Source organism: Lathyrus oleraceus, chromosome 5 (genome assembly GCF_024323335.1).
Source record: "Lathyrus oleraceus cultivar Zhongwan6 chromosome 5, CAAS_Psat_ZW6_1.0, whole genome shotgun sequence".
NCBI classification, from domain to species: domain Eukaryota; kingdom Viridiplantae; phylum Streptophyta; class Magnoliopsida; order Fabales; family Fabaceae; genus Lathyrus; species Lathyrus oleraceus.
In genome coordinates, this window is record NC_066583.1 from 479,565,294 (window position 1) to 479,586,586 (window position 21,293).

The 21,293-nt window shown below is 34.0% G+C and overlaps 1 pseudogene; it reads right to left on the bottom strand.

Moving 5' to 3' along the window:
- Positions 1–980: 980 nt before the first annotated feature.
- Positions 981–20,512, bottom strand: LOC127081436 (uncharacterized; annotated as a pseudogene).
- Positions 20,513–21,293: the final 781 nt, after the last annotated feature.

Consider the following 21,293-nt stretch of genomic DNA (forward strand, 5'->3'; position numbering starts at 1 on the left):
TGGGTTAAATTCCCATGGGGAATACGAAATCCACATGGTGGACCTCAAAGTAGGTTAGAGTCCCGTACGAGGAAAAGACTCAAAATGTGTTTGAGTCCCATATGGAACAACGGTTCTTGAAGTGTGTACGATTCCCATGGAGAATCTGAAATCGACCAGAAAGTCAAAGCATGATACAAGGATCCATGACCCGTGTCGATAGTCTTAGACGTAGGGTTGGCCGGGGAAATATGCCTTGGTACGATTTCTGATTAGTGACTTATTTGAGTTGGTGAACTCAAGTGTACATGTTTTTCATACATTGCAAATATCCCTTAAATACTTAAGTCTTAGTTACGTTGTGTGAGTGATACACAAGTAACGAAGATGAAGACTTGAGTTAGGAATCGATTAAAAACTCTGTAGAGCCGAGTGAACTCATATGATAGGGGAACTCTCTGAGATTATTATCTTACCCCAATATTATTGTTGTTTTCAGGTATTATTTGCAGATTGAATGCAAGAGAAGTTGTTTGTTGATGTTTCGAAGAATTCTGACTATTGTGATCTTCCGATGTGAATTGTGTGCAATTGTAGATATTGTACATAGCTATTAGTATTTATTTAGCCAGTATTATATAACATGTATCATAGATGTATTTGCTTTGTTTATACATGTATATATAATAATATCATTAGACACTTATATTGTATCAGTACCAATTAATATTACAAATAATATATTTTATAAATGTATATTATACGGGGTGTTAGATACTTTCACCTAATAAATATTGTGAAAGTGTATAAACTCTCTTTACGAAGAAGTCACCCGTATTATTTTATTTTACACCATCACACATATTTGACAGACATTGTTCATTTGATGCAACAATCAACATCAAAATATTATACACTTGGTCTCAATCTCACTAGGAAAAACAACCCACCTAATAGTTCATTCTTAAGATACTGAAAAAGATAAGAAATATAATAATTGTTTAATCGAGAAAAATAACTTCTCCTTCCTCCCAATCTCTATTAAGAAACTTTTCTTCATTCAAATCTCTCACTCCCATAAACTCATCCTTTAGAGTCAATCCCACAAATTTCTTCAATGGATTTACCTTGTTGCAATCTTGCAATGAGTGACCACATAATCTTTCTAACTCTTTAAAATAGTACAAACTTTCATTAATAAAAACTGTTCTCTTCATATTTTGTATCATCACTTGAGCATTTTTCCTTTGTTTCTTCCTTTCCATGCTAACATTATTGTAACAAGACAAATTTCTTTGTGAAGCCAATATGGTATCCACAATATGTTCATTCTTAACCTTTTTAGTTGATAATTTTGAATAAAAGGTTGTTTCATGCATGGACTTTGAACAATTATTCTCTTTAATATCATCACAATCAAATTTTCTTTTATTTCTTTCTCCATTTCCAAATTCATGTGATTTTGTGACATTTTTCTTTGGCTCTTGCTTTGATTTTTCTTCAATTTTCATTTGTTTCTCAGCTTCCCATTTTTCCTCCAAAGACTTCCACTTCATCTCAAAAAGATGACTTAGCTTCATTGCTATTCTTTGAGTTCTTTCATTCACTTGGTGCAATATAGTGGCATTGTAAAATATGATCCTTACATCACTCGCAAATTGATCTATTGTAAGGTATAAACCCTTCTCTAACTTCAACTTCACAGTCTCAAAATTCATCAATGGTTGACCTGTTTGTAGATTATTTTCAAAAACATCATAAGTTAGAACTTATTACATGTTAATCACATATATTTAGCTTTTTCTAATAACTAAAATTATAAAATAGGTAGAATTTCATTTTATAAGTGTTCTTGGGTAGGAAAATTAAATTTTTGACGAAAATTTAACATACTACTAAACTTTAATTCTTCCAAAATTTACATTTTAAATATTATTTTAAAATATATAATGATTTTTGTTAAATAAGTTTAAATTTTAAAAAGACTATTTTCAATGCTGCTTTTTTTGAACTCAGGCCCTTTAAGATAGATAAAAATTATTCATTTTAAAATATTATAAATTATATTAATAAGAATAAATTATTATGTAAGACTTCAATTTGAAAAGATACAATATTTTAACCAAATAAAAAACATATTTTAGAAAGATAAAAAGAAAAAGAAATTACATTCATTCTAACAAAACAATTATGAAAACAGAAAATTATCATTAATGAAAAATATCTCTAATTGTCGTATTACAATTGTCTTAAATTTACAATGTTGAATTTCTATCACTAAATTTATTAAGATATTTTTAACGATTTTTTTATAATTAAATATATAATAAATATTATTTTACTTTAAAAAATGATTTTATATTTTTTTTCGGTCATTTCACATTATTGGATTCCATGATTTTTGAGATTTTAGATTATTGTATGACTAAACTAATATTTTTATATTGTAAATGCATAAAAATTCCAAAGAAAGCTTTATATTTAAAAAAAAAAGAGAAAATTTTATATTTTTTTAAACAATTATTTCGGTTAAATTTTCTTACATCTCAATTCATTCTTTTAAAAATCATTTATATTTAAATAAAAAATTATTATCAATTGAGACAAAATTAAAACATTAAAGATACCTTTAGAATCGTCATTAGTGGATGTCTTTGAATCCATTGTATTTTGGAAATCTTTACCATCCGAATTTATCATTAACCTTCTCAAAGTTACAAAACATTATCGTTTTTTGACAGAATCCATCTTGATCACATCAAATATATTCTTTGAACGTATTTCTTGAGTATCTAAAATCAATTTTCCAACAAAATAAATATCTAAAATGAATTCTTTCAAATAAAAAATAACATGAATTAAAATAGATTTAAAATAGTAAACATACCTGAGATTAATGTGATGCTGTTAAAGTCATGATTGGTTAATGCCTTTGAATGCATTCTATTCTTGAAATGATTTCCTGAATTTGTCATTAGAACATATTGTAGTTATATAAATGACACATTGCTTTCATATTTAAATTTGTAAAATACTATATCATTTAGATATCATGAAATATTTACTTGAATAATAGTATTACTATTGTGTGAAAAATAGAGCACTCACCTCTTCAGACTATACTTATACTTGTGGGGCAAATAACTTTGTGAAAGCTCTTAAAATATATAAACAAATAAAAACAACACACAAAATTTTAGGAGAAAAAATGGCAAAAAGATTTGGTCTCACGTGGCTTTGGATAAGGAATACTAAGTAACTACTTTCAAATCTTTTATTTTAAAAAAAAATATTAATTTAAAATAAAAAACTATAAAAAAGGAACACAAAAAAGAAAGATTGTTGCGTTGAGCTCATACAATGGAAAGGAGTTGACTTACGTACATGCCAAGTCACACTCAATAGAAAAGCAAAAGGCAAGACTAACGACTACAGTTAGAACTAACACCTAAGTGTGTACTAACTAACCAAACTAATAATGTTAGTTTAGACTAATTAATCAAGAATAAATAGATGAAATAAGCTTAGTTTAACATATCACTAACATCCTATGCAAGCTCAAAAGGGATGACCTTCACTTGTGGGTTTGAGCTTGGATCTCAAATCTTGAAAAGTAGTAGTACTGAGTGGTTTAGTCAATGTATCAACAATTTGAGCAGTTATAGGAACAAGTTGTATGAGTAGTTTCATGAAGACAACTCGTTCTCTAATAAAATGGATGTCAAGCTCTATGTGTTTGGTGCGAGCATGTAGGACATGATTATGAGAAACCAACACAACACTCAGTTTATCACATAATAGTGTTGGTGTGTAGAAGGGGATATCAAGTTCATTCAACGGAGATTCTAACCAAATGAGTTCTGATATAATGTGTGCTAAAGGTCGATATTCTTCTTCTGTACTTGAACGAACTACCAGAGAGTATTTTTCAGAGCTCAATGAAACAAGGTTTGGACCAAAGAATATGCAGGTGCCGAATGTTGACCTTCTATCATCAGGGTTACTAGCCTAGTCAAAATCACTTTAAACCCTGAGTGAAATTTTTTGAGCAGACCGATGAGCATCTAGAAGAGAAGACATAAACTAATAAACTTTATTGACATTGAAAGTTATGTGAGGCCAGGTTGAAGTCAGATATTGTAAAGCCCCTACTATGGACATGTATAATTGCGGATCCCAAAATGGCTCAGAGCCATGTTTACTCAGCTTGCATGTACATAACATTGGGGTAGGAACACCTATGAAATTGAACATTTTGGCTCTATACAGGATATTTCTTATATATTTAGACTGAGTGAGTAATAAAGAGCCATTATTTCGAGACTTGACTTCAATACCTAAAAAAAGGAATGCCTGCCCAATTTCTTTAGAGAAAATTCAACATGCATTTTTTTGATCAAAGTATGAATCAGAGATGAACTAGAATCAATAATCAATATGTGATCTACATAAACAAAGACATAAAGAGAAATATGTTGGTGACTCTACAGAAATAGAGAATGATCACACCTTGAGTGAGTAAATACAAAATAAAGGAGAGCTCGAGCTAGCTTCTCATACCAAGCCCTTGGGGCTTGTTTGAGACCATAGATGGATTTGTTGAGCTTGCATACAAGAGTTTTATCAGGGCTGACAAACCCAGATCGTTGTGTCATGTAGACTACTTCATACAGGAGGCCGTTTAAGAATGCATTGCTCACATCTATCTATTGGATATTCATACATATGTTTAAGACTTGATAACTCCTTATCCATGATCCATGAGATGTGATCATCAGTCTATATGCATAATAGTCGTAATGCTTTAATGTTATCCCACTTCACAATAAAGCTCGACTACGGATATTTTAAGAATAGTGTCCTTATGTTTAATGTGATCTCATGATTAAGTCACACTTGATACATTAAACGGACTAGCTATTCTAGGGGCTTTATTAAACAAATATAATAAAGAAAAAGCCTTTTATTATTAATAAATAATTCGATACAAGTACCAAAAGTATTGGCCTCTAGGGCTTACACCAACAACCGAGTGGGTTGGAGACAAGGACTGGAGTAAAATAAGTGTAAAGACAATGAAAATAAAGTAAATTTTCAATAAATGAAGTAAATGGTTTCAATTAAATGAATAAAAGATTATATACAAGATCATACATTGCCTCACAAACTTGTTTCTTTCTTTGACGCGGGTACTTCAAGTTCTACAGAGTTTTTGTATATGACTTGTCACACCTCAATCCCCATGCAGAGACTATCTATATATACTAGTGAAAATATAACTGTTTTTGATAGTTGTGACTCACATGCTCAACATGTACCCTTCTACGTGGTCTTGGGGCTGATGTTCCTGTCCTTAGAAGAGTCGCCATCTATCGTACCTCTAAAAATGAAAACATGACGCTCGCGGAGCGCAATCGCACGCTCGCGAGATGGGATGAACAGAGTCGTCACTGAAATTTATTTATTACCAAAATGGGAAAGGGAAAATATCGATAAAACCCCTAAAAGAAAGGATAAGATATGGTCATCGCAACCAATATCAGGGTTCGGGAGTCGGTTAAGCAAGGAGAAGGTATTAGCACCTCTCACGTCCATTGTACTCAACGGGAACCGTTTAGTTAGTTGCAATTTGAATGTTAGCTTATGTTAGTTTCTAATCTTCTACTTATTTGGGATAGAAAAAGGGAGAAGAGAAATGTTTTTGAATTAATGATAGAGGACCTAAAAAGGTTTTTATTATTATGGGGCAGAAAAGGAACTAAACTTAATTTTTTTATTAATGAGTCTGACAAGATTTCGCAATCCTGCTCCTACGTATCTCCAGGTGCAATAGAGAATTCAAGACTTACGTAGTTTCGGGTAAAACATGTTTGTTTGTTGGTCGATTTTAGCGAAAGCTATCTTGTATTAATCGACAATGTAAGACCCCAATTTTGTCCCTAAGATCCCTCATGGCCTCAAGGCATCATATCATGTCATATCATTGCCTCAAGGATCATTGTGCACCTTTGGCTTGCCTCCTAGTGGGTGGGTATCTTGTGAGTGTGGTTCTTGATCACCAAGCATGTTTAGCACTTGTATATCATTGCTTTTCATTTGTTTACTAACCAAAAGTACAAAAATACTGTCATCTAACCATGTTTCTTGTAGATGAAGCAAACTAGGTCAAAACAGTCAAATCATTCATTGAGCAATGAATGGTGGCCATTCTTGAAGAATTTGGGCATCATGATCATTCATCATGAGTTCATATAAGTTGTGATATCATTTGGTATCAAGATCTCATGTGGTAGAGGTTTGGAATGCATCAGAACATGGCTCAGTCAACCAAAACCCTAGCAAAGTCAACTGTAGTCAACTGTGCATTTAATCAGGAATTGGAAGGTGTGATATGGTTGGAAAGGTCTCATTCATGTCCATACAAGCTTCAATAAACATTTCAAACATCCACAGTGAAGGATTTGAGGTCAGGCAAAAAGTTTCCCAAAATAGTAATGACCTGTAATTTTCAGCTGCCCAAAATGGAAAGTCATTCTCCTCAAAATTACATCATGAACCAAGCTTCAAATCAAAATTTGTCCAACATAAAAGTTGAAGATCTTGCTCTTGCCTTTCCAAAAAGTCCAAGAACACTCATTTCCCATGTGTGGTTGGCAAGTTATGATCAAATCATTTTCAGAAAAAGTTGAAATTCAAAGTGGCATAACTTTCAAACCATTTGGCCAAATTGGTTGATTCTTTTTTGAGCAAACCACATTTGATGTGTACTATCCAAATCCATCATCACATTTCATCAAAAACCTTCACATAAAAAGGTTATTTTTCAAGTGAACCATTTAAGATTTGGTGGGAAAAAGGGTCAAATTCAAAAGTACAAGGGATTTTCCCACCAAACCAATTCAATCCATTTCCAAATGTGATTTGTGACTTGCTTCAAAACAGAAATCACTGTTCCATTGGTTCTAAGTGAGAAAGGGCAATTTGGCCAAAATGCATGATGAGCTTCATTCACTAATCCTTCCAATTATGCTAAACATGATTAAGACTTTGGATTAAGAGGTGATATAAAAGCCTAATCATAACAGAAAGTTCAGGGAAGAATCACATTTTCAGATCAAACTCACAAAATTCACAAATTCTCTCAATTTTCTCAATTTTTCCTCACACTTTTTTGCAATTGTTCATCAAGAATCCATCATTCTTCGTGCTATCTTTTGCATCTTTCATCATCTGCAGGTGGATTAGATCAACTGTTTGAAGTCAATCGTGGAAGGATCGAGCAAATCTGCAACTGTCACAACATCGAGCTTCCATGGCAGTTTGAAAGATCATCATCATCCAATCGCTTCTGAGCTGAATCTTCACTTCCACGCACCTCCTACATCACTCTAGGCTACCTGTTTTGCATCATAAGGTCCTGAAACGCACGGATTCAACAGCTGCTTCATCAAGAGGTAAAAATTCAAAACCTCTAATTCATAAAATCAACATGTGGCTTAGGTAGATCGTTGAACATAGAGTAGAATGCAATTCAAATCGTGCGATTTCATCAAGTAATCATGTAGAAATCTGGATCTAAAGTTTGGATAGCAAAACATTTCTTGATCGAGTCTTTTTGTATACTGAATTCTGGATAAAATCGTGATGATATTTGTAATCCTTGTTGAAAGACGAATCCAACCATATATAGTTTGTACGTTTCCATGGAGATTTGGTCATTGTGATGATTTCTGCTCAAGAACATGATGAACACTCTATTTTTCCTTCCAAAACGCGTGTTTGATCCATTTGGCCTGGCTTTGTTTCAAATATTGTGTTTCCCGCGTGCACTGGCCACTCACAGGACGCCACCTCCTTTAGTGAAACGGGGCGTTTTGCCCCTGGCTGCGCATATTTACAAAATTGCCACTGGCGCCATTTTATTTCATTTAAACTCTTAAATAATTATTTCATTTTTTCACCAATCTTCAAAAATTCATAATTAATTCATTTTTGATCCAAATTGAGTGAGGATTTTTGCATTCATCTCCAATTTCTCTCTAGTTTTTTTTAGGTATGATAGCAAAAGTTGTGCCTGATAGATTTTTAATTTTGCCTAATGACTTGGATCATGTATGTTTTGTGTATATGTTTTGCCATTTCATTCATAAAATAATGATGCCTTATCCAAAATGCATGAAATTTTATATGCATGATCTAGACTCTTTCCTGGTGATTTTGGTATATAGTTTGCTAATTTTGCACTTCTGGATTAGGAGATATGAGGTGATCTTTTTGAGTGTGACAATGTGTGTCACACTATGTTATGTCAACTTCATGAATTTTGTTTCCATGCTTATTGAATGCCATTTGCTCTGGATTTTTGCATGTGATTTCTGTATGTCTAGTTTGAGCATGATGTTTTGTAGGATTTGTTGATCAATTTCCTATTTGATTGGTATTTTTCTTTGCTGTTTGGTCATTTTTGGATTTTTATTGAGTGATCATCTTACATGACTTGTGAAATTCTCATGCCTTATCATATGAAGCTGAAATTTTGTGGATTGAGTATTAAAATGTTTAATTCCATTTTGGCTTTGGAGTGACTCGTTTATCTTATGTCATTTCTGTTTTACACTTGATTGAAGTTGATGCTCAATTTGATACCATGTATGAGCTTGTTTCTATATGCTTTGATCTGTTGATTTTCATTGACTTGGTTCCCATTATCCAAATGCCATGAAATTTGATATGTGGCTCATTGAATATGCCCTGTTTGAGCTGGAATTTTTGTGGAACTTATTGAGCTGTTTTGATATTGGTTTGAGTGTGATCATTCTGTTAGCTCCATTATGATTCCAAAATGCATAGTTTGACATGTTATGTGTATAAAATTGATTTGGTGTATAGTTTTGACATGAGACCAATTAGACTTTGTTCTTATTTGATTAATCTTGGTTTTGATCAATTTTCACTTGCTGTTTTGAATTGTTCACCTCCTTTTGACCCTAGGCTTGTCCTAGTGGTCTTACTTCTCACATTTGAGTTGTTCTTTCAGGTTAAAGAAGCAATTGCTTTAAGGAGTTTAATTCAAGTTGATTGATGTTGGTTTATTTGATTATGATGAACTAACTTGTTTTATTTTGTAGGATGGTTAGCTCCTATGCTTTGAGCTTTGTGCTTTGCACATGTGAATAATTGTGTTGTCTGTTAGTTCATAATTTGTCTGTTTTGACTTTGTGATTGGTACTGATTATATTTGATTGATTTCAGGTACCATAGTTGCTAATAGTTCTTTGAGAACTTGCATTGCTTTGCTTGTATAGCATTTGCATTGAGGTATAGCACCTTCTTCTTCATGTAGTCTGGAAGACCTGGCTTGTTATTTAGCCAGGCACCTGTCTGAAGTCCTCCTTAAGAGGCAATGTGTGTGCTTGTTTATTTTTTGTCCCCAAGCAGGTGAAGTCCTTTTAATAAGGCAATTGGTAGACAAAAGAGATATGTAGCCTATCTCCTACTATTCTGTGAGTCACTCACATTGCTCACACTACTTGTGTTTGATGCATGTTGAGTAAAACCCAAGATCTATAGAGTCTATACTTTGGGGAGAGAGTTCCATCTTTCTGAACTCCCCCGCCTTCTTATATTCAATGCTCTCCCTGACCAGGGATAAGAGTGATGAGGCACACCCCTCATATCCTTTCATCTGCTTCACCTTGGCTCTCAATGTCAAGGTTAAGAGCACCATTGACCCTATTCCAGTTGACTTTTAAGTCTAACCCTTTGCTTGAGCCTAATTGTTTGGTTATAGAGTGTGCCAAATGTTTGTTTGATTGATTACTTCATATGTACATATTTGCTTGCATACTTCGTGCATTTATCATCATTGATTGTTCATTATTGCATGACCATCATTTCATATCTTTGTGACACATTTGTGTTTGCCCATTGAGGACAATTGTAAGACCATGTTCTTTGGCCATTGTTCCTATGATTTGGAAGGGATAGAGTGTAAGACCATTTCATTTGGTCACTCATATCCTCTTAGCCTTGTGCTTCTTGTTTGTTTGTTGTATGTAAGGATACAATTGTAAGACCATGTTGTTGGCATTTGTACTCCCATGATCATCTGTTGGAGATCAGAGTAAGCCCAGATAGATTGGCATCTGACATCCACTTTCTTGTTTGTGTTTGCTATGTGAGGATACAATTATAAGTCCATGTTGTTGGCATTTGTATTCCTATGATCATCCTTTGGAGGTTGGTATAAGCCCAGATAGATTGGCATCTGACATCCATATTTTGTTTTCTTTTGGGAGATTAGAGTAAGACCAATTGTTGGCATCTGACATCCACTCTTTTGTTTTGTTTTGCTTTGTGAGATTGGAGTAAGACCATTTATTGGCTTCCGGTATCATTGTTTTGTTTTAGGAGATTGGTGTAAACCCATTTAGTGGTATCCGATATCCGCTTTTGTTTGTGAGATTGGTATAAGACCATTGATGGCATCCGGTATCACCTTGCTTTATTTTGCTTGCTCATTGCCTATTCCTAAGGACACACTTGAGTCATCTTCTATATGATTTCAAGAGGTGAATCTTTCTAAGAAGTTTTACAATCCATCATCCATACCCTCTTTGTCCTAAACCTTTTCACACTTTGCTTTCAAAAAACTTTGACTTGTTGTGCAAACATCTTCATGTCTTTTCAAATTAGAAACCTGGACCCTAAGTCCTTGATTTTTCAAACTTCACTTTTCATAACACTTCTTTGAATCAATCTTAATCAGACCTTGACCATATTTTGTGAATAAACATAATCAATTAACTTCACCCATTCAATTGTTTTGGCTTTGTACATTGTTAATATGTTTTCATACATTAGCCATAGGTTTCAATTACCATAGCAGTTGATGTAAATCTTACCTTGTCCTTAGTGAGTCGATTGTAAGACTTCCGTGATGAAAACAGGGTTAACCCCTCTAGTACGTCGAAGTCGTCCTCGCATGGTGGATTGTTGATTCGGGTTGAGTTTTCTCCCATCGGTAATGAAAAGCCTTAGTGCTTGTGTTTTAAATTGAACTCACTAATTTTTGGAAATCTTTTAGCCGAACTACGGCGTTTTGATCCTTACCTTTGATGGAAGGTACGTAGGCAACGGGTTCATCCGTTCAAACACAAAAATAACTAACTTGTACATTCTTTTCTCATCTTCCCATTCATGTTTGCACAATATGTCAAACCAAATAAACATTTTTATACAACGAGTGTGAAAAGGGCTCCCTAGGAGTACCTAGGACGTGATGGGTGCCTAACACCTTCCCATTGCGTAATTTACCCCTTACCCAGACTCTCTGATCTTTTATTGGTTTTCTACGTGTAAAACTTCTTAGGTTTTTGTTCGCTTTTTAACCAGTCCTTAGGATAAATAAAAGTGCGGTGGCGACTCGATTCATTGTATACTTTGCTTATGGTTTAATTAATAAATCATATAGCGACGAATACACCGCTACAGACAAGAAACATTGTTTTACCCAAAATAGATAAGGAGCAGACGTATACATCACATCAAATGGATTTACAAATCAACATTCGGAAAAACGTCACTTATCTCAACTTAAAAATTATGGATGAAGCATTGCATTGCATCATCTTAAGACAATGTGTCTTTCGTTTTGAAAAGGTTTTGAAGATTAATCGCACAACGGTGAGAAAAAGAGTTTGATTGGTTGGATATTTTTGAAGTGAATGACGAATGCTCGATGAGAACGAGACCTAAGCCTCATGATCAATCATTAGGGGTTTCACCAGAATGCTAGATTTCAACGGTCCTTTTTCATTCGAGTTATTTAAGAAAATTGTTTGATGGATAACGAACACTTGAATAGAATCAATTGTTCAAAGAGTTACGCTAGAATGCTTGACCCCAACGACCCTTATTTTTTCCCAGTTAATTTAAGTGCTTTTAAGAACGAAAGAAAAGAATGAACGGTTAACCCAAAACACATGGCTCGTGACCCATCATTCGAGGGTTCCCAACGGAATGCTAGATTTCAACGATCCCTTTCTTTCGTGTTTGTTTAGAAAAAAGTTCTAATATTTCGTTTGATTTTAAGAAAAGTCACTCGGGGTTTGATTCGTGTAAGTGAGAAATGATTTGAGAAGAATGAAATTTTAAAAATTAAATATTTTTATAATTAATCAAGAAATGTCTTGTTTTGAAAATTTACCTTGATGTTTATCAAGTTCTTGATTTTATCTTTTAATAATAACTTTAATGATGATTGATTTTACTTTACATTTAAAATAAACAATTTACGGCAATTAGCTCTAAAAATTTCATTAGTAAAAATAATATATTATATATAATTAAACGTGTTTAACTTATAAACTACAAATAATAATAAAACTAATTAACTTGATGAACTTTTGATAGAAAAGGTAATATAAAAAATGATTAAAAAAATTGGAAAAGTGGAAAATAGAATGGAAGGGACATAAGGCCAAGTCCATTGTAGATCCACATTAGAAAGAAAAAAAAAAGTTCTAATCTATGAAAATATTAATAATAAATATAACCAATTAATATATGAGTGTAATTATGTATTTGAACTAAATATAATTAATATAATTATTGGCAACTATAAAATAGTAAAATAGTAATGTAATTCTTTATTATAAAAGGAGATGATTTATTGATTTTAAAAGTGATTTATTTTTATAAATATTTTAGTGACATCTAAACTTAATAATCTACAAATGGGACTGGGAAGTTAACTTTCCAACAAACAAGTATCAAAGTCCCTTAATAAAAGGAAAAAAAATAAACAATTAAAATATTTATAAAAAAAAATTAACAAGGGTAAAGTGATGATTAAGTGGGTACTATCTCTCTTATTCAGTTTTAATAAATAAATGAAAAAAAAAACACATAGGTAAAACATTTCTATCAGAAGAAAAAAAATGCACGCCTCATCCTTGTAGATTAAGAAGATGAAGGTTTATGGTTTTTTCTGATGGAAGATATGAGATTGTAATGTTTATTGTGTTAAGAGAAAAATGATATGTGGTTATGTCTGGTGAAGGTCACGAAGAAGAAAAATTTTCTATAGTTTTTTTTTGTTTATATTTTTGTATGAGTGAGGTTGGAGAGATATGTGAGAGATGAAGATGTCATCAAGCAAGAGACAAGGAAGGGATAGACAAGAATGATATGACTCTCATGAAGAAAAACCAGTATTCTTCTTCGAGTGTATTTTTGAATTTTTAACTTATTTTTTTTCTCAAACTTTTTGAAGTGAAATTGTTTGAACGTTTGATGCATAGCGATTGTGATTGATATTTTTTTCGTCCCTCTTTCAATGTCAAGTGTTGGTACTTATAGCAAAACTTAGGGTTTTATTTTTTAAAAAAAATTCTAAAGTTTCCCTTTTGATACTTTTAAGGTGTAAAATAAATTGGAAACAAATTAAATCGAATAAAATTATACTAGTTTATATAATCGAAAGTAATTCGAAACAAAAGTATAGAAAAACCTATTTATTTATTTTTGACATTTTGACAAAAAAAGAAAAATAAACTGACTCAAAATGAATAATAGTTGGGCGCAAAAATGTTCGAAAAATTAAATTGAATGAACCAAAATGATTAGCACGAAATAAACTCCTCGAAAATATACAGCGTTTGAACCAATTTTGAAATAAAATTTGACCGATTAAAAGGCTCAGACTGACCGAAATGCGACCGAAAAAGTAGGCGAAAAATTAAAACGAGCACGCCGGGTTAAACTATGCGAACCGTAGATTAATACAATTGAAGTCTAAAAGATTGATCTTGAAAATTTTATCCCGCTAATGGGGATCAGTTCGACCGGTCTATCTGTAAATCCGAAAATTTATTTTGGTTGACATTTCAGGTTTTATGTAATATGAAATGCATGCTATAACGTGTAGATGTTTGTCATACCCCAAAATTTGCCCATTAATCTTGCAAAACATTTCTCGAAGCACTCCAACTTACTCTGCAAGGCACTGACCTTAAAGGAACAAAAGCCCAGCTCACAACAGGCCCAATCCAGAAAAAGGCCCAAACTAGCTTGCTCGCTAGGCGAGCAACTCCTTCGCCTAGCGAAGCTTGCGAATACCAGAATTATTGGGCTTCATTCTGAGCCCATTAGGTCACAGATGGCCTGCTCGCTAGGCGAGCAAATCCTTCGCCTAGCGAACCCTTCGCTACAACGCTCGCCTAGCGAAGCTTGCGATATATCAGACTTTTCGGGCTTCATCCTGAGCCCATTAGGTCACCACAATCACTATAAATACCGACACTTCAGTCACGAAAGGAGGAGAAAAAAACAGGGGAAGACAGACAGAAATTCTGGCACAGAAACCCTGGCATAGAAACCCTGGAGACCAACTCAGAGAATTCCGAGTAAAGAAACCCTGAAGGCCGCTCATCCGCACCAAGGTTGCCTCCGCCCAATTCGACCCGATTTGCCAATCCAAAGCTGCAATTCCATTGCAAACAGGTTTACGTTGCCATTATCGCATTATGTTCTTAATTTGCATATGGCATTATGTTTGAATTTATGAAAATGTATTAAGTTTTGCATATGAATTCAAGTATGTATGAATATCTGGAATGTTTAACCATGTGATCTATGTAATGAATGCCATAAAGTGTGAAGCTTGCCGACAGTATACCGTTATCAAAACCAGAATCCGCAGCCGCTCGCTAGCACATCGCTAAGCGAGCATGCAGCGAGTATTCGCTGAGCCTTCGCTAGGCGAGGCAGCCGCGAACCTGACAGTAGCCGACTTTTCTGTTCTGATTTTTCATTCATGTTTCATACTAGCCATGCGTTGTCTACCTGACCCCATTACTGTTGTGATTTCTTTTGAGGTGTAATTCTCGATTACACCCTGATTTGGTATTCTGACATGTTTGCTGAGTTTTGTAAAGGTTCACACATCCCAGGAAAAGATTGCTTGTTAGGTATTCCACTTTATTTGTGGGATACCCTTGTGGAGGTTCACCCTGAATTACCCTAAATTGCTTAACTGAGCTTAATGTATTAATTTTATGGCGAAGATCCACCCTAAATCGCTTAATTGATCTTAATGTATTAATTTTAATGTGGGGATTCCTCCTAATTACCTAATTGATTGTAAAATACGGCTTATGAATATGTGATCTTGGACCTCTCTTTGTTGCTTTATGGTATTACGGTATTATGGTCATGTCCCGCGAATGTGGGGATACACTTAGCCAAGACCCTTCGGTTAAATCATCATAGTCCCTCGAATGTTGCCTTTGTCCCTCGATGACCCTTCGGTATAGCCTACGGTTAAATGATGATCGTCCCTTCGAATGCTAAGGTATCCTTACAAATGTTGCCTTCAATGACCAGTCGATGACCCTACGATGACCCTTTTACATCCCAAGGATAAAACCACTTATTTCTCAATAATAAGGACGGTTTTACCCTCACAAGGATAGGAAATGCCCATCAAGACCTTGGGTAGGTATAACTCTTAATTGCTTACTCACAATTTAAAAATACTTTTCATACTTCACAAATGCTAGAAAATCACCACTTGGTATACATTCATATTAGAATCATTACTGAGTTATATTTTTCTAAACCATTTTCAAAACTAAACGAGATAACCACTTTGTATACATTCATACGAGAATCATTACAAAGTTAAATTCTCTTTTTCAAAACATTTTCTAAACAATTCACGAACACTTTTTCAGACCAGAAAAATAATATAAGTGATCAAGCAATTAAGAGCCCATGGATAACCATGGATACAAAGGGTGCTAACACCTTCCCTTTGTATAATGTACCTCCCGAACCCAAAATCTAAATTAAGGTCTTTCCTGTTCTTTTCCACCTTTCCTTATTGGATAAAAGAAAAGTCGGTGGCGACTCTTGCTATCCGCGACATTGCGATTAAAAGCAAAACACCCCAAGTCAGTTCACCGTATGACAATGTTGCAGAAGTGAATATGACTGTATTGATTAATTGAATGAGGGGGAAAATTATGGTATGACAGTCAACATCATAATACCCTACTAATTTATATTCACTTGATTTTTTATAAAACACATCAAGGTTAGTAGTACCTTTCAGATACCTAAAGATTCTCTTAACAATAATTAAGTGAGTCTCCATAGAATTTGATTGGAAGCGAGCACATAAAAAAACACTGAATAAAATATCAGGTCTAGAAGCGGTTAGATAAAGGATAGAGCCTATCATACCTCTGAATAACTTATGATTTACCTTACGACTTACCTCTTCTTTCTCCAGAATACATGTAGGATGCATTGGAGGGTTTGCTAGCTTGCATTCTGACAAGTTGAGCTTCTTCAGAAGTTCCCTTGTATATTTCCTTTGATGAATGTATGTTCCTTTTGAACGTTGATCAATATGGATTCCCAGAAAGAATTTGAGTTCTCCCATCAGACTCATTTCAAACTCTGCTTGCATTGACATAACAAAATCCTTGCACAACGAAGAATTAGAAGAACCAAAAATAATATCATCAACATAAATTTACACAACCAGAATATCATTCTTAAAGGTTTTGCAAAAGAGAGTTGTGTCCACTTTCCCTCTGGTAAAATCATTTTCCAAAAGGAAGTTACTTAGTCTATGATACCAAGCTCTGGGAGCTTGCTTTAGACCATATAGCGACTTTTTCAATTTAAAAAAAAGTCAGGATTTTGAGAATTTTCAAAACCAGGAGGTTGGTGCACATATACTTCTTCAGAAATATATCCATTTAAGAATGCACTCTTAACATTCATCTGATAAAGGATGATGTTATGATTGACTGCTAATGAAATTAAAAGATGTATAGACTATAACGTGGAAACTAGAGCAAAGGTTTCTCTATAGTTTATACCTTCTTGCTGAATATAACCTTGTGCTACCAGTCGAGGCTTGGTTCTGACAACTTCTCCCTTCTCGTTGAGCTTGTTTCTGAAAACCCATCTGGTTCCAATAACATGGAAACCCTTTGGTTTCTAAACAAGATCCCAAATGTTGTTTCTGATGAATTAATTTAATTCCTCTTGCATAGCCAGAATCTATTCATTATCCAGAAGAGCTTCATCAATTGGTGTGAGTTCTATCAGAGATACCAAACCTAGAAAAGTCTCTTCAGGAGGTTTGAATAAATATCTAGTTCTGACTGAAGCGTCTTTATCTCCCATAATCAATTTTTCAGAATGAGAAGTTCGTGGTCTACTCTTCTTCTGATGTGTTGGACCAACGACAACTTCTGGTTGAGTTTCTTCTAAGTCTTTTGCTTCAGCATCTTTAGCCTTTTCTTATGAGTCTTTTTCTCCAGAATCATTATCCTTGGATTCTGAAATATTGATCTTCAAATCTGAAAATTTCTAAACTAGCTTTGACTTTTTAGGGTCAAGCTTATCATTGAATCTGGCATGAATTTATTCTTAAACAATTCGTGTTTCAGTGTTAAAGATTTTGTATCTTTTAGAGCATTCAGAATACCCTAACAATAGTCACTTATGTGCTTTAGAATCAAACTTGCCAAGATTCTCTTTAGTATTCAACATAAAACACTCACAGCCAAAAGGGTGAAATTAAGAAATGTTAGGCTTTTTGTTCTTCCACAATTCATATGGAGTCTTACCCTTAATAGGTCTAATAGAAATTTTGTTATGAATATAACAAGTTGTGTTAATTGCATCTGCCCAAAAATGCTTAGACATATCAGTTTCTTGGATCATGGTGCAGACCATTTCTTGTAAGGTCTTATTCTTCCTTTATACAACTCCATTTTGTTGTGGAGTTCTAGGACAGGAGAAATCCTGGAAAATACCATTTGAATCAAAAATACTTTCAAAATGTTTATTTTCAAATTCTCCACCATGATCACTTCTGACTCTGACTATTTTGTAATTCATTTCTATTTGCACTAGTGAGCAGAAAGTAGAGAACACAAAATATGACTCATCCTTGTGTTTTAAGAACTTTACCCATGTCCATCTACTATAGTCATCAACGATGACCAATCCTTACTTCTTTCCATTGATAGAGGCAATTTTCATTGGTCCAAAAAAATCAATGTGCAAAAGTTCTAATGGTCTAGAGGTAAAAACAACAGTTTTCGCTTTGAAAGATGTTTTACAAAACTTGACTTTCTGACATGCTTCACAAAGAGTATCTGAAGTGAACTTCAGGTTGGGTAAGCCTCTGATTAATCCAAGATTATTTAGCTGAGAAATCCTTCTCATGCTAACATGATCCAAACATTTGTGCCATACCCATTACTCCTCATTAACAGACATTAAACATTTTACATTTTGATCCTCAAGATCAGAAAGTCTGATTTTGTAAATGTTATTCTTTCTCTTTCCGTTAAAAAGGATTTTACCAAATTTTTTACTAACAACCTTACATGAATTTTGATAAAAAATGATATCATAACCATTGTCACTAATTTGACTAATAGATAAAAGGTTATGCATCATACCATCAACTAAAATAACTTAGTAATATATGTAAGTTTACCGTTACCAATAGTTCTGGAGCCAATAATCTTTCCTTTTTGGTTTCCTCCGAAACCAACAAAGCCTCCAGGCTTAAGTTCCAAATTTTGGAACATAGAAATTCTACCTGTCACATGTCGCGAGCATCCATTGTCCATGTACCATGATTGGTGTTTCAACCGAGCTGTTAAGGATGTCTGCAACATAAATTAGTTCATCCTTAGGTACCAACTGTGTGGGTCCTCTTTTGTTAATTTTCCCAGAGTTTCTCACAACTTTGGGTCTTTGAGAAAAAGGATAATCATGGGGAATTTGTGAATGATACTTAGGTTTCAGATCTGAGTTCTTACCCTTTATATGTTTCTGTGTCTGTACAGAAACATCAAGCTCAATGCCAGCAGGCACGAAATGCTCATGGAGAGGTTTTGGTTTTACCTTCTGACTTTCGTCAGGTTTTATAGTTTATTTACAACCCTAAACCTTTCTTGTCATTTCTGCTAACTGCATAGATCAAAGAAGTTATTTTGCTTATATTTATGGTTTTATTCAAAAAGTACTGGACTGCTCTGTCATACCTAATGACGCAATTAGTATCAGAAGCTTCTGAGACTATTTCCTCCTCTAGTTTTGAAATTTTTATTTTCAAGGCAGAGTTGTTACTTTCTAAAGAAAATAACTTTTATTTTAGATAGGAAATATCTTTCTCAAGATCACTATGAGTTTCAGAAGCAACCACTTGAACTTGTTTAAAGTTCTTGTACTTACTCTGAAGACTCTGGTACTTTTCCAGCATTTCAGATAGACATGATTCAAGATCAGAACAAGATAGATTAAAAAATACCTCTTCGGAGTCGGAGTCTGATTCTGATTCTAACAACACCATGTCTTCTGGTTCTTCAGAACCTTCTGGATCAGATATTGTTGCCATCAATGCAACGTTGGCTTGTTCCTCGTCAGAATCATCTTCTTCTGATTTTGAGTCGTCCCATATAGCCATCAGCCCCTTCTTGCCTTTAGAAAAATTCTTCTTAGGCATTCTGTCCTTTTTCAACTTAGGACAATCATTTTTGTAGTGACCTGGCTCCTTGCACTCAAAGCAGATAAGCTCTTTACCAGAACCTTGCTTCTTCTGTTCTAAAGAAGAATCATAATGACCAATAGTTCTTCTAGCTCCTCTAAACTTATCTTGACCATTGTGCCTGTGCTTCCATAGTTTGTTGACTCTCTTTGAAATTAGAGACAATTCATCATCATTTTCTGAGTCTTCATCGGAACATTCTGATTCTTCCTTAGCTTGATAAGCTTTTGTCTTCTCAGGCTTAGACTTTAAAGCAACAGATTTACCTTGCTTTTGAGGTTCATCTTCCTCGAGTTCAATCTCGTGGCTTCTCAAAGAACTAACAAGTTCTTCAAGACTAATGATGTTAAGATCCTTTGCTAGATTCAAAGTTGTTACCATAGATTTCCATTTTTTAGGAAGACTTCTGAGAATCTTCTTGACATGGTCAAATATAGAGTATCATTTATCCATAACTTTCAGTCCTGCAACAAGCATCTGAAACCTTGAGAACATAGTCTCAATTGTTTCATCATCATCCATTTTGAATGCCTCGTACTTCTGAATCAAGCCCAAAGCCTTTGTCTCCTTTACTTGAGCATTCCCCTCATGAATCATCCTTAGAGAGTCAAATATGGATTTGGAAGAATCTCTATTTGTTATCTTCTCATACTCAGTATAAGAGATAACATTTAGCAATATAATTATGGCCCTGTGATGATTTTTGAAATCCTTCTTCTATTGATCAGTCATAACACTTCTTGCAATATTATTTCCTTCAACATTAACTGGGTGAACGTAGCCATCGACTACAAGATCCTAGAGATCAACATCGTAACCAAGAAAGAAACTTTCTATTCTATCTTACCAATAATCAAATTTATCACCATCAAAGGTTGGTGGTTTTGCACTGTAGTGATCTCTCTCATTGTTGTTAATAATGTTAGCAGCGTTAGCAGCGACCATTGTTTCTCACACAAAAATGGATCGGTACTGAACACGGTGAAGTGTTGATAAATATTTTATCACAATCAGAACCGGAGCTCTGATGCCAATTGATGGTGAGAAAAACATAAGAAATGGGGATTTAAATTAGGTTTTACAAAATAAGAGCTTTTTACCAACTCTAGAACACCACTTAAATGTTAATAACAAAGAGATAAAAACACAAGTATTTTTATCCTGGTTCGCTTGAAGCTCAAAGCTACTCCAGTCCCCCCGCGAAGGTAATTTTGCCTTATATACAAGGACTTAATCCACTATAATCAACTAATTGCAATAATCACATAGAATAACCGTCTTGGTCTTGTAAAGGATCCGACTATACCATAGTCTTCTTAAGGACTCATAAAGAATAACCTTCTTTGTCTTCTTAAGAATCCAACTATACCTCAGTCTCCTTAAGGAATCAAACAAACAATTTGAATAATATTTTGGGTGTTACAAGTTGCTTCTACATAAGAAGATTTTACACAAATGATAAATAATTACTCAAAGAAAAACTGTATAGAAAAATGATAAACTTGTTAAGTTTTTGCAGCGCTTTACTATTCTTCTATGTTCTCTTTTTTTTCAAGTCTCCAAGTCTTACTTATATAGCATAAGAAGAAGATCGTTGGAGGGAAAAATGGGGAAACCAAATAGAGAGTTTATTCACTATTGGATGGTGAAATGAGTGATATTGTATACTGTCCTTCGCCCATAAATTCAGTGACATGTGTGATGTATAGTACTGTCCTTCCCACGA